Source organism: Ascaphus truei, chromosome 2 (genome assembly GCF_040206685.1).
Source record: "Ascaphus truei isolate aAscTru1 chromosome 2, aAscTru1.hap1, whole genome shotgun sequence".
In the NCBI taxonomy this organism is placed as follows: Eukaryota; Metazoa; Chordata; class Amphibia; order Anura; family Ascaphidae; genus Ascaphus; species Ascaphus truei.
The window spans coordinates 239,360,404-239,370,944 of NC_134484.1; positions in this window are offsets into that span (position 1 = coordinate 239,360,404).

Below are 10,541 nucleotides of genomic sequence, written 5' to 3' on the forward strand. Positions count from 1 at the left end.
AACATTTCTTTGCTTTTGCAGAACTTCTCAGCTGCCTTAATGCTCTCACTCCATCAGAGTCTGCCTCCATGATGGGTCTCAGACCCCCTTCTCCACCACACACCTCTCACTGCACCTCCATACTTGTGAACACACTCTCAGCCTGAATAGCAGAGTTCTCTGATTTTATTTGTTGAAAAACATGCAACATGTACAATACAGAAACAGTCAAAACATTACATATTTACATCGGCAGGGGAATAAAAATACAAATAAAACAATAGAACACAAATTCAGTGCAATTATTTCAAATATTTTCATTTCTCCACAGTTTTTCCCACTGTTTCTGTTCTATTCTGCTTTCTTCCCTCTGTTTCTGCCCTCTAATCTGAGCAACCATCCCTTGCAATGTTTCCTCCTCAGAAAGTACTTTATTATTTACGGACACAAGAACTCTTGATATCCAAAGGTGATACAAAATGGTGGCATTGATCACTCTCAGAGTGCTGGTGTTAACACCCAGATATGTAGAAGCAAACCCAAACACTATCTCTGCATATGTCTGTGTATGTAAATGTTTTATTCCTAGTCTGTGCGAGGCTTTTTCCCAAACTGCCTGTGAGAAGCTACAATCCTTTATAAAATGCTCTACTGTCTCCAAATGGCCAACACACCCCTCCCTGGGGCAATCCTTGGTCACATCCTTCTGGTGCTTCAGATTTGCCCTAACATAGGTCTTCCCATGACTTGTCAACCACAAAACATCTCTCATTTTCCAAGGGATTCGCTTCTCCCTGAAAACCCCCCTTGCCTCCTGAGCTCTGACTGACGGACAGTGGAAAAACCCAACTGGCGCTAAAAAGGACCTACCTAAGACCAATTTGTATAACACTTTCCTGGGAGTGCCCATTAGTTCTTTCACAGTTAAATTCCAACCTCTTATTTGTCTAGCAACTCTCCTTATGTAAACTGGAGGATTATATATTCTAGTTATTATTTGTCTTACCGGGCCCTCTGTAAACCAGTCTCTTAGAGCCCAAAGCCTTGTTTTTAGCATTGATGGCCACAAGAGAGTGCCTGTGTTGCTGACAACTGGAACTATATGCTGGTACAGAAAATGTAGACCAAAAAACAATTCTGCATTCACCATATTTTGACCCCCTTGTTCAACTCCTAAGTAAACAATGTATCTTTTAATTGGATTAAGGCGATTACCCCAGAACATACTGCTAACCTGTGTCATTATTTTATCTGTTGGTGGGAATACCACATTAACGTAAACAAAAAGTGGTAATAAATAGGTCTTTAAAGCTCGCACTCTATTTTCAAAGCTCATTTTCCACTTCTTCCACCTTTGTATTTTCCAGTTACAAATATCCAGTTTTGGCTGCCAGTTTTGCTCACACATGTCCTCTTTCCCAAATGTGATGCCCAAAATCTTAATGTCATTTTGCGGCTCAGGAAATCCACCAGCTAACTGGAAATCAGGATCAGGAGACCCCACCCAACAGGAGACACATTTCTCATGATTTATCCTTGAATTTGACACAATTCCATATTTATCAATTAAAGTTCTCACTTCCTCCACTTCTTCAGAACTGGTTACAAATATTGTAACATCATCTGCATAGGCAAGACATTTTATTTTTTCCTGAGAAGGGACTGGTAACAAAAACCCTTTAATGTTCATATTGCCCTCCAAAAGTCTAAGAAAAGGATCTATTGCAAAAACATATAACAGGGGACTTAAAGGACATCCTTGTCTAACACCAGATCTGATATAAAACCGCTCTCCTTGACACCCATTCACTATTGGGATTCCTGATGCTCCATTATACAAAGTCTTAAGCCACATTATAAATGTATTGGGGATCCCATACCTTTTTAGGACAGAAAATAGAAACATATGGTTAACTCTATCAAAGGCTTTGCTTTGATCTATACTTAGTACAGGCATACCCCGCTTTAAGGACACTCACTTTAAGTACACTCGCGAGTAAGTACATTTCGCTCAATAGGCAAACAGCAGCTCACGCATGCGGCTGTCAGCACATCCTGAACAGCAATACTGGCTCCCTACCTGTACCGAAGCTGTGCGCAAGCGGGGAGACTGTAGAGCCTGTTACACATGCGTTATTTACATCAGTTATGCACGTTTATGACGATTGCAGTACAGTACGTGCATCAAAAGTGGGAAAAAGGCAGTGCTTCACTTTAAGTACATTTTCACTTTACATACATGCTCCGGTCCCATTGCGTACGTTAATGCCTGACCCAGGAGTTTTCTTTAATTGCAAAGATGCTATGGCATCAGCTACCTCAGAGTTACTGATGGGTCTTATCAAGGGCTGGTAGTCTTAACTGATTTAGAAACTGCCCTATCTCACTCAGTGCAGGGTCTTCTGATGTATATAAGTCACCGTAGAATCTTGAGACTAGATCTAATATCTCCTTATTTGTCTGCATCACTACACCCTCCTCATTTAGTAGACATTTAATTTTTTTCCTCTCTCTCCTCTCCCTGCATGCCTCAAAGGGATCTGGAGAAGAGGAAAACTGGTTCCCAAAACTGCTTTCCTCCAGTAGGGTTTTATACCTGTTATACTCAAACTCCAGCATTTTCTTCTTTGTTTCTGCTATCTCTTTTCCCAAGCCTTCTCTCCCCAGTTGTAGTTCTGAATTCAGTTTTGTCAGTTTATTTCTCAACTGAATATACTTCTGTTGTGCATTTGATAACCCAACCCTAGCTTCTTTTTTGAAGAACATTTTTATATCTGATTTATCATTTTCCCACCATTCTGCATAGTCTGAAAACAAAAACTGTGTAGAAATCCTATTAATCAGAAAGGTTTCAAATTGCTGCCTTAAGGATTCCTGCTCTAGCAGTTTAGAGTTTAATTTCCAAACTCCTCATACCAAATGGCTTCATTAAGATTAATAGTGGCCTCTAACAAGAGGTGGTCAGTAAATGCTGCTGGCTTTAAACCAATAGAACCAATTTCAACAGAGCTGGTTACATAAATTCTATCCAAACGACTGCTGTGTTCCCCCCAACTATAGGTATACCCGGCTTGTCTGGAAACATCACCTTATATCCATCCTTAAGGTTTGCATCTCTACACATTTGATTTAAAAAAACTCCATCACTTGTTATTATTCCTTTTCCCCCTAACCTATCCTGAATACATGTTACACAATTGAAATCTCCAGCTAATAGCACTGTTTTACTTGTAAATAAATACGGCTTTATTTGTTCAAATAAGCAGTGTTCGACAAACCTATACATTTGCTCGCCCCGGGCGAGTGGATTTAACCCCCGGGCGAGTAAATATTGGCCCAAGCAGCACACGTTTGGTACTAGGTGGCGAGTAGATTTTTTTGTGTGGCGAGTAGATTTTTTGGTGATTTGTCAACCACTGCAAATAAGAGTTTCCTCAAACTTAGTTTTTGGGGTCCATAAACATTAATTAACCTATATTGCACTTTGTCAATAACAATATCAATTAATAGACACCGACCTGGTGAAATTTCAACTAATTTTATGCATTGAAAATGTGCTATCTTAAATAAAAACCCAACACCATCATAAGAATCAGGCCCAATAGACCAAAAGGAAGCCCCCTCTTTCCAATCTCTTTTAGAATTAAAGATGCCAGATGCTGAAATCAATCTAGTTTCCTGTAAAAAATAAATATCATAATCCCATTTTTTCAATTCCCCAAAAGTAATACCTCGGGTGGTAGCGGTTCTAACACTGTTAACATTCACAGTGCAAAACCTTATAGGCTGTGCGGGGTTAGTGGGCGGACACATCTTTTTTTTTTAACTGTACAGTATCTGCTATTCCCTCCTCCTCCCCCTCACTTTTGAGGGCTTCTGTTCCACCTTCCTCCATTGCATCCATAGTATCCCCCCAAGACAATGCATCATAGGTATTTGAGGTGGGTATCCCTGATGACTGTAACTCCCCATTGTTACCTCTGTCTTTGGCCTATTTCTTTGTTTTAGTTACATGCTCCCATCCCTCCCCTTTTGGCTCCTGCTCCCCTCCTGCTGACCCCTGCTCCCCTCCCACCGCTGCTGGCCCTTGTTCCCCTCCTGCCGCTGCTGGCCCCTGCTCCCCGCCTGCCGCTGCTGGCCCCTGCTCCCCGCCTGCCGCTGCTGGCCCCTGCTCCCCGCCTGCCGCTGCTGGCCCCTGCTCTTCTCCTGCCGCTGCTGACCCCTGCTCCTCTCCTGCCGCTGCTGGCCCCTGCTCCTCTCCTGCCACTGCTGGCCCCTGCTCCTCTCCTGCCGCTGCTGGCCCCTGCTCCCCTCCTGCTGCTGCTGGCCCCTGCTCTTCTCCTGCCGCTGCTGGCCCCTGCTCCCCTCCTGCCAGCTCCTGCTCAAAGGATAGCTCCATGGCACCAAACTCATTTGCCTGGGTCTCTTCTTCTAGGGCTGTCTCAGTGTCCTGGGGAGCATTATTATGCACTGCCTCAGGACACTCAGTAAAAGAGTGACCCTGTCCCCCACACAAATTACACAGCACAGTATTAGGACATACAGATCGGTTATGCCCCAGAACCCCACACTGGCTGCACCTGATCTTATCACAACTCGCACTCAAATGCCTGTTGGACCCACATTTGAAGCAAAGCCTGGGCTGGCCACTGTAAAAACAGACCCCTCTGTCCCCCCCAATGAAGAGGGAATTTGGGAGGTGGTGAGACACACCAAATCTTTCCCACAGCTTAACCTTACACCTCCAACCCCCAGTCCACACCCACGCTCCTTCCCAGATCTCCTCCTCTATTTTCTCCAGATCAGACAGCATAGTACATTGTCTTTTCAACCAATAAAGAATGTCTTGTTTGGCAACGGCCTCGTTGCGAAACATTACAGTCACCAGTTTGGTTGTAGGACGACTTACAGAGATGGCAACAAAGTCTTTCCACAGAAGTGTGAATTTCAAGTCCTCAAATCTGTGCCAGAAAGCTTCTAGCAAATCCCCCCTTTTGAAGCTTATGTCATATTCCCTGTTACCTGGGGTGTGTATGAAAGCAAAAATGTCTGAGGCCTCAAACCCCATAGATTCCTTCAAAAGGGCTTTACCAATGAAGCATTTATCAGGAATATCCCCAAAACCTTTGTATCGCAGTCTCACCACATTAATCCGCTTGGCAGTGGGGTTTGGAAACTGGGGGTAACTGCCGGACCCTGGAAAGGCACCTCTCCATGCGGACCCTTCTGCTCTCTCTGGTCTCTCTCCAGCTTCTCCAGGGATACTCCGCTGTGCTGCATCACCCGTGGCTGCTGGTGGCCTCTGTGCTGCACTGTCTGTGGCTGCTGGTGGCCTTTGTGCTGCACCGTCTGTGGCTGCTGGTGGCCTTTGTGCTGCGCCATCTGTGGCTGCTGGTGGTCTCTGTGCTGCGCCGTCTGTGGCTGTTTGTGGCCTCTGTGCTGTGCCGTCTGTGGATGCTGGTGGCCTCTGTGCTGTGCCGTCTGTGGCTGCTGGTGGCCTCTGTGCTGCACCGGCTGCTGGTGGCCTCTGTGCTGCACCATCTGTGGCTAGTGGCTCCTCTGTAATGTTTTTTCCTGAGGCTGCACAGGTAACAGCTGCAGCTCCTCTCTGCATTCCTCCCTCCCCCGCACTGTGCACAGGTTGTGCTTTCTTGAGGCTAATTGGTAGCCCTTGTGCAGGTTCAGTGATTTCATGGAACCCCTCTGATGATGCAACTTCTGCAGTGTTTGCAACACTCTGGCTGCCCTCTGGTAGTGCCAGTTCTGCAGTATTTTCTGCACTCTGGCTGCTCTGTGATATGACCACTTCTGCATTGTTTGTATCACCCAGATTGCTTTCTGACAGTGAGGTCTCACTAATCACATAGTCTGTGCCTGGGACACCATGCTCAGGGGTGTGAGCTGCTGTTTCTTGCATCTCTGCACTGCTGGTCTCAGGGGGCTGTGTTTGCGAGACCCACCCTTTGCTGCTCCAGCTGCTCACTGGGGAGTAGTATTGGATCTTCCGGACACTAAAGGGGTTAACTGGTGCATCATCTTTCCTCCCCTCACTCAGGTATAGCTTTTGGCTTCCCTCCAAACTGCTACTCCGTCCCTGTGTTTGGGAATTGGAACTCTCAGGGGCCTCATCTGAGGACAAACTACTAATTTTCTCTTCTATTTTTGCAGCTGTGCTTTCAGCTTTCTTTTTCCTTAGTTTCTTCATTTTGCTTAACTCTGTTTTCACTTTCATCTCTGCCTTTTCAGACAAGCATTTCTTTCCCTTTGCAGCACTTCTCAGCTGCCTTAATGCTCTCACTCCATCAGAGTCTGCCTCCATGATGGGTCTCAGACCCCCTTCTCCCCCACACACCTCTCACTGCACCTCCATACTTGTGAACACACTCTCAGCCTGGATAGCAGCGTTCTCTGGTCTAAGGCAGGCAGCTACTGCCAGTAACAACATCCTTTTATACCTTGCTGGTTATCAGGTGTCAGCTTACATCCTGATTACCTAGCTTCTCACAGGGGTTAACTGAGTTAACCTTCTGAGTACTGGATGAAGCACTAAGACATATGTTTCACAGGCATAACTGATAAGGGTTGACTTCACCTTGTCACATACCTCCCCTGTTTGTCTGTGGCTAGGGTCCCATACGGCTGAAGCCCAACCCTCCACTCCTTCTCTTGACAAAAAATCGGCATTTCCATGGTCCTTTCCAGGTCTATGCTGTATATCAAAAGAGAAGGGTTGGAGGGCCATATACCACCTGGTCAACCTTGAGTTTGTGTCCTTCATGGTGTTTAACCATTTCAAGGGCGCATGGTCAGTGACCAGGGTGAAGTGTACTCCAGCGACATAATGTCTCAAGGCCTCAATTGCCCATTTTACAGCGAGGCATTCCTTCTCAATGACGGAATAACTCACTTCCCCTGGGAACAGCTTCCGGCTGATGAACAGTATGGGGTGTTCAACACCATTAAATTGCTGGGACAGCACTGCTCCCAGTCCTACCTCTGAGGCATCCGTCTGGATGATGAAGGGCTCTTTAAAATCTGGGCTCCGAAGAGCGGGGCCCTCTGACAGGCACTTTTTTAGCATGTCAAAGGCGTCTTGGCACTCCCAAGACCATTTAACTTGGGTCGGGGCACTCTTTTTTGTCAGATCTGTTAGGGGTGCAGAAATTTCTGAAAATTGGGGATAAACCGCCTGTAATACCCTGCTAACCCCAAAAGGGAGCGGACCTGTGTCTTTGTCTGTGGGGTGGGGACTTCCCTTATGGCAGCCACCTTGCTAGCTAGTGGCCTTACTATCCCTCCCCCAATGGCATAGCCCAAGTATTTTGTAGTGGATTTACCCAGGGCACATTTTTTGGGATTTGCAGTGAGCCCTGCTTCTCTTAAGGACTTTAGGACTGCCCTTAACCTTTTTATATGAGACTGCCAGTGTCTGCTATAGATGACAATGTCATCCAAGGAGGCGGCGGCATATGTCCTATGGGGTCGTAGTACCTTGTACATTAACCTTTGGAACGTGCCTGGAGCCCCATGTAACCCAAATGGCATAGTGACGAATTGGTATAAACCGAGAGGGGTGGCGAAGGCAGTTTTGCATTTGGATTCTTCCGCTAGAGGTATCTGCCAATATCCTTTCATGAGATCTAGGGTGGAGATATACTCTGCTTTACCAAGAGAGTCAAGCAATTCATCCACACTAGGCATTGGGTATGCATCGAATCTGGATACATCATTTACCTTTAGCAGATCCACGCAAAACCTCACCTTCCCATCTGGTTTAGGGACCAACACTATAGGGCTACACAATTCGCTGTGGGACTCCTCGATCACGCCCAAATCCAACATGTCTATTATCTCTCTCTCTACCAGGTCTTTTCGGCCCTGTGGCAATCTATAGGGACGGGACCGTACTTTTACGCCAGGTTCTGTCTCAATCCTATGGGACACTAAATCAGTCTGCCCTGGCAGCTCAGAAAAAACATCTGGGAACTGATCACATAATTCTAGTAGGTCTGACCTTTGTTCCGTTGTTAACTGCCCTCCCATGGGAACCTGATGGTCATTGTACGTACTACCCTTTGGAAGCTGTGGACCCAAATCCGTCTCTCCTTCCAGAGAGTGGATGAACAGCGATCTCATTGTTTTCCAGGGTTTCAGGAGGTTTACGTGGTAGATTTGTTTACCCTTCTTGGACCCTGGTTGAGAGATCTCATAGTTCACCCCCCCGGTGTGGTGGAGAACTTGGAAAGGACCCTGCCACTTCGCAAGGAGTTTACTCTCTGATGTCGGTAGTAGTAGCATCACTTGGTCCCCAGGTTGGAAGACCCTCAAGCGGGCATTTTGGTTGTACTGCCTCTCTTGACGTTCTTGAGCAGATTTGAGGTTTTCCTTAGCAAACTGACCTATCATGTCTAGGCGGTTTCTAAGGTCAATGACATACTGAAGGGTATTCTTGGAGGGGGAGGGCTCCTCCTCCCATGATTCCTTCAGTAGGTCGAGAATACCCCGAGGTTGGCATCCATATAGGAGCTCAAACGGGGAGAAGCCTGTGGATGATTGGGGAACTTCTCGTACCGCAAACAACAGGAAAGGGAGAAGTTCATCCCAAGCTCGCTTTTCAATGTCCACAAACTTCCTAAGCATGGTTTTTAAAGTACGGTTAAACCTCTCTACCAATCCATCAGTCCGAGGATGGTAGACTGAGGTCCGGACGGATTTGACCTCCAATAACTTCAGGACATCCTGCATTAACGTTGCCATGAAATTTGTTCCCTGGTCAGTTAACATTACTTGTGGAAGTCCTACCCTAGAAAACAGTTCTAACAGCCTGTGAGCAACCTGTTTAGCAGTGGCTGATCTCAGAGGGAAGGCCTCAGGATATCTGGTGGCATAATCTACAACAACGAGTATAAATTTATGTCCCTTCGCAGAGGTTTCTAAAGGTCCGACCAGATCTACCCCAATTCTCTCGAATGGGACGGCTACCAAGGGCAGAGGGACCAAGGGAGCCAGATTCTGTCCTTTTTGGCTAGTTAACTGGCATTCAGGACATGTCTCACATAGTTTCATGATGTCACCATGTATGCCTGGCCAGTAAAACCGGGACGAGATGCAGTCCGTGGTCTTATCTCTGCCCAAATGACTACCCCATGGGAGAGTATGGGCTAGAGTGAACACTGTTTTAATCAACCCTTTAGGGACTAGCATCTGTCGAATGACCTCCCCTGTTTGTGTAACCTTATTCACACGATATAGTATGTCATTCAATAGTTCAAAATGTGGAAAAACTCTTACACCTTGTTCATCCATTATCTTGTTGTTGACCTGAACCACCTTCTCATATTGTCTAGCCAGAGCTGGGTCTTCCCTCTGCCTCTGACGGAAGTCAGGAAGATCCAGGTCTGGCAAAATTCCCGTATCTATCTGTTCCCCACCCTGGTAATCTCCTGCCATGACCTGCAGTCCTTTGGGCTAACTAATGTTACCAAGAGTCCCAGCCTTTCTTAACCAGTCCTCTTTTCCGCACGTCTCTGTTTACGTGTCTTTGGGACGTGATGTCTACGGAGAAAAATCTCTGGGGGAAAAGGAAACAAGTCTCCGGGCTTCTCCGGTACCAGAGAAGTAGGCTCCGTAGGAGTAGGGCCAACAATGTTTCGAAGTAGGGCCAGTCTCGGCCAAGTAGAACAGGAGCAGGTAGCCAGGGAGCAACTCCCACTAGTAGGCTAGCCTCTTGATCCTTGATACGCAGTAGAATGTTCGCCGTCGGGTATCTCTTTGTATCCCCATGGATACACTCGATATTCCAAGGAGAGTCATAGGATAGTCTGTTGCTTGGAATTAGGCCCTCTAGGATCAGGGTTTTTCCAGATCCCGAGTCCAGCATGGCTTTTACTTTTTTCCCCTCCAGAGATGCTGGGACTAACCACGGATTGTGGTCCCCTCGGAGAGAAGCTCTGGCAGTGTTTCTGCCATATGAACAGTCCATCTCATCATCTCCTGAGTCCGCAAACTCTGTCATCAGCGGAAGCTCTTGAGGGGGTTCGGTGTTTGGACCTCTCCGCTGTTGGATGGGATCCTCCCTTCTGGTTGGTGGTGGTATCCTCTCCAGCGGATGGGTGACGGGAGTCCAGGTTCTCGGGGAATACTGTGGGTGGCGGCCTCCCTTGAGTGATCCAATGGCCTCGGACCCGGGACGGGCGTCTCTGTGGGAGTTTGTACCAGGAACCCTCCGAGATGGGAAAGGGTCTTCCGATCGGGTTGACTGGATCTCCCGAGCTGGCGGGTTGTAGACCCCTCGATTGTCTGCTCTCCTGCCTCTGGCATCACCAGAAGCAACTGGTGTTTGCACGGACCGTTCCCAGCTATCCTGTTCGGTGTCGTTTGCAAGGAAGTTTTCCACCAAGCGGACCACTGAATCCAGGGAAAATGCAGCGTGTCTTTTTACCCAGGAGCGGGAGGAGGGGGGCAGTATCTGTATGAACTGCTCGAGCACAAACTGTTCAAGGATCTCTGCCTTGGTATGCTTCTCCGATTGTATCCACCTGGTACATAATTCTACTAAGCGG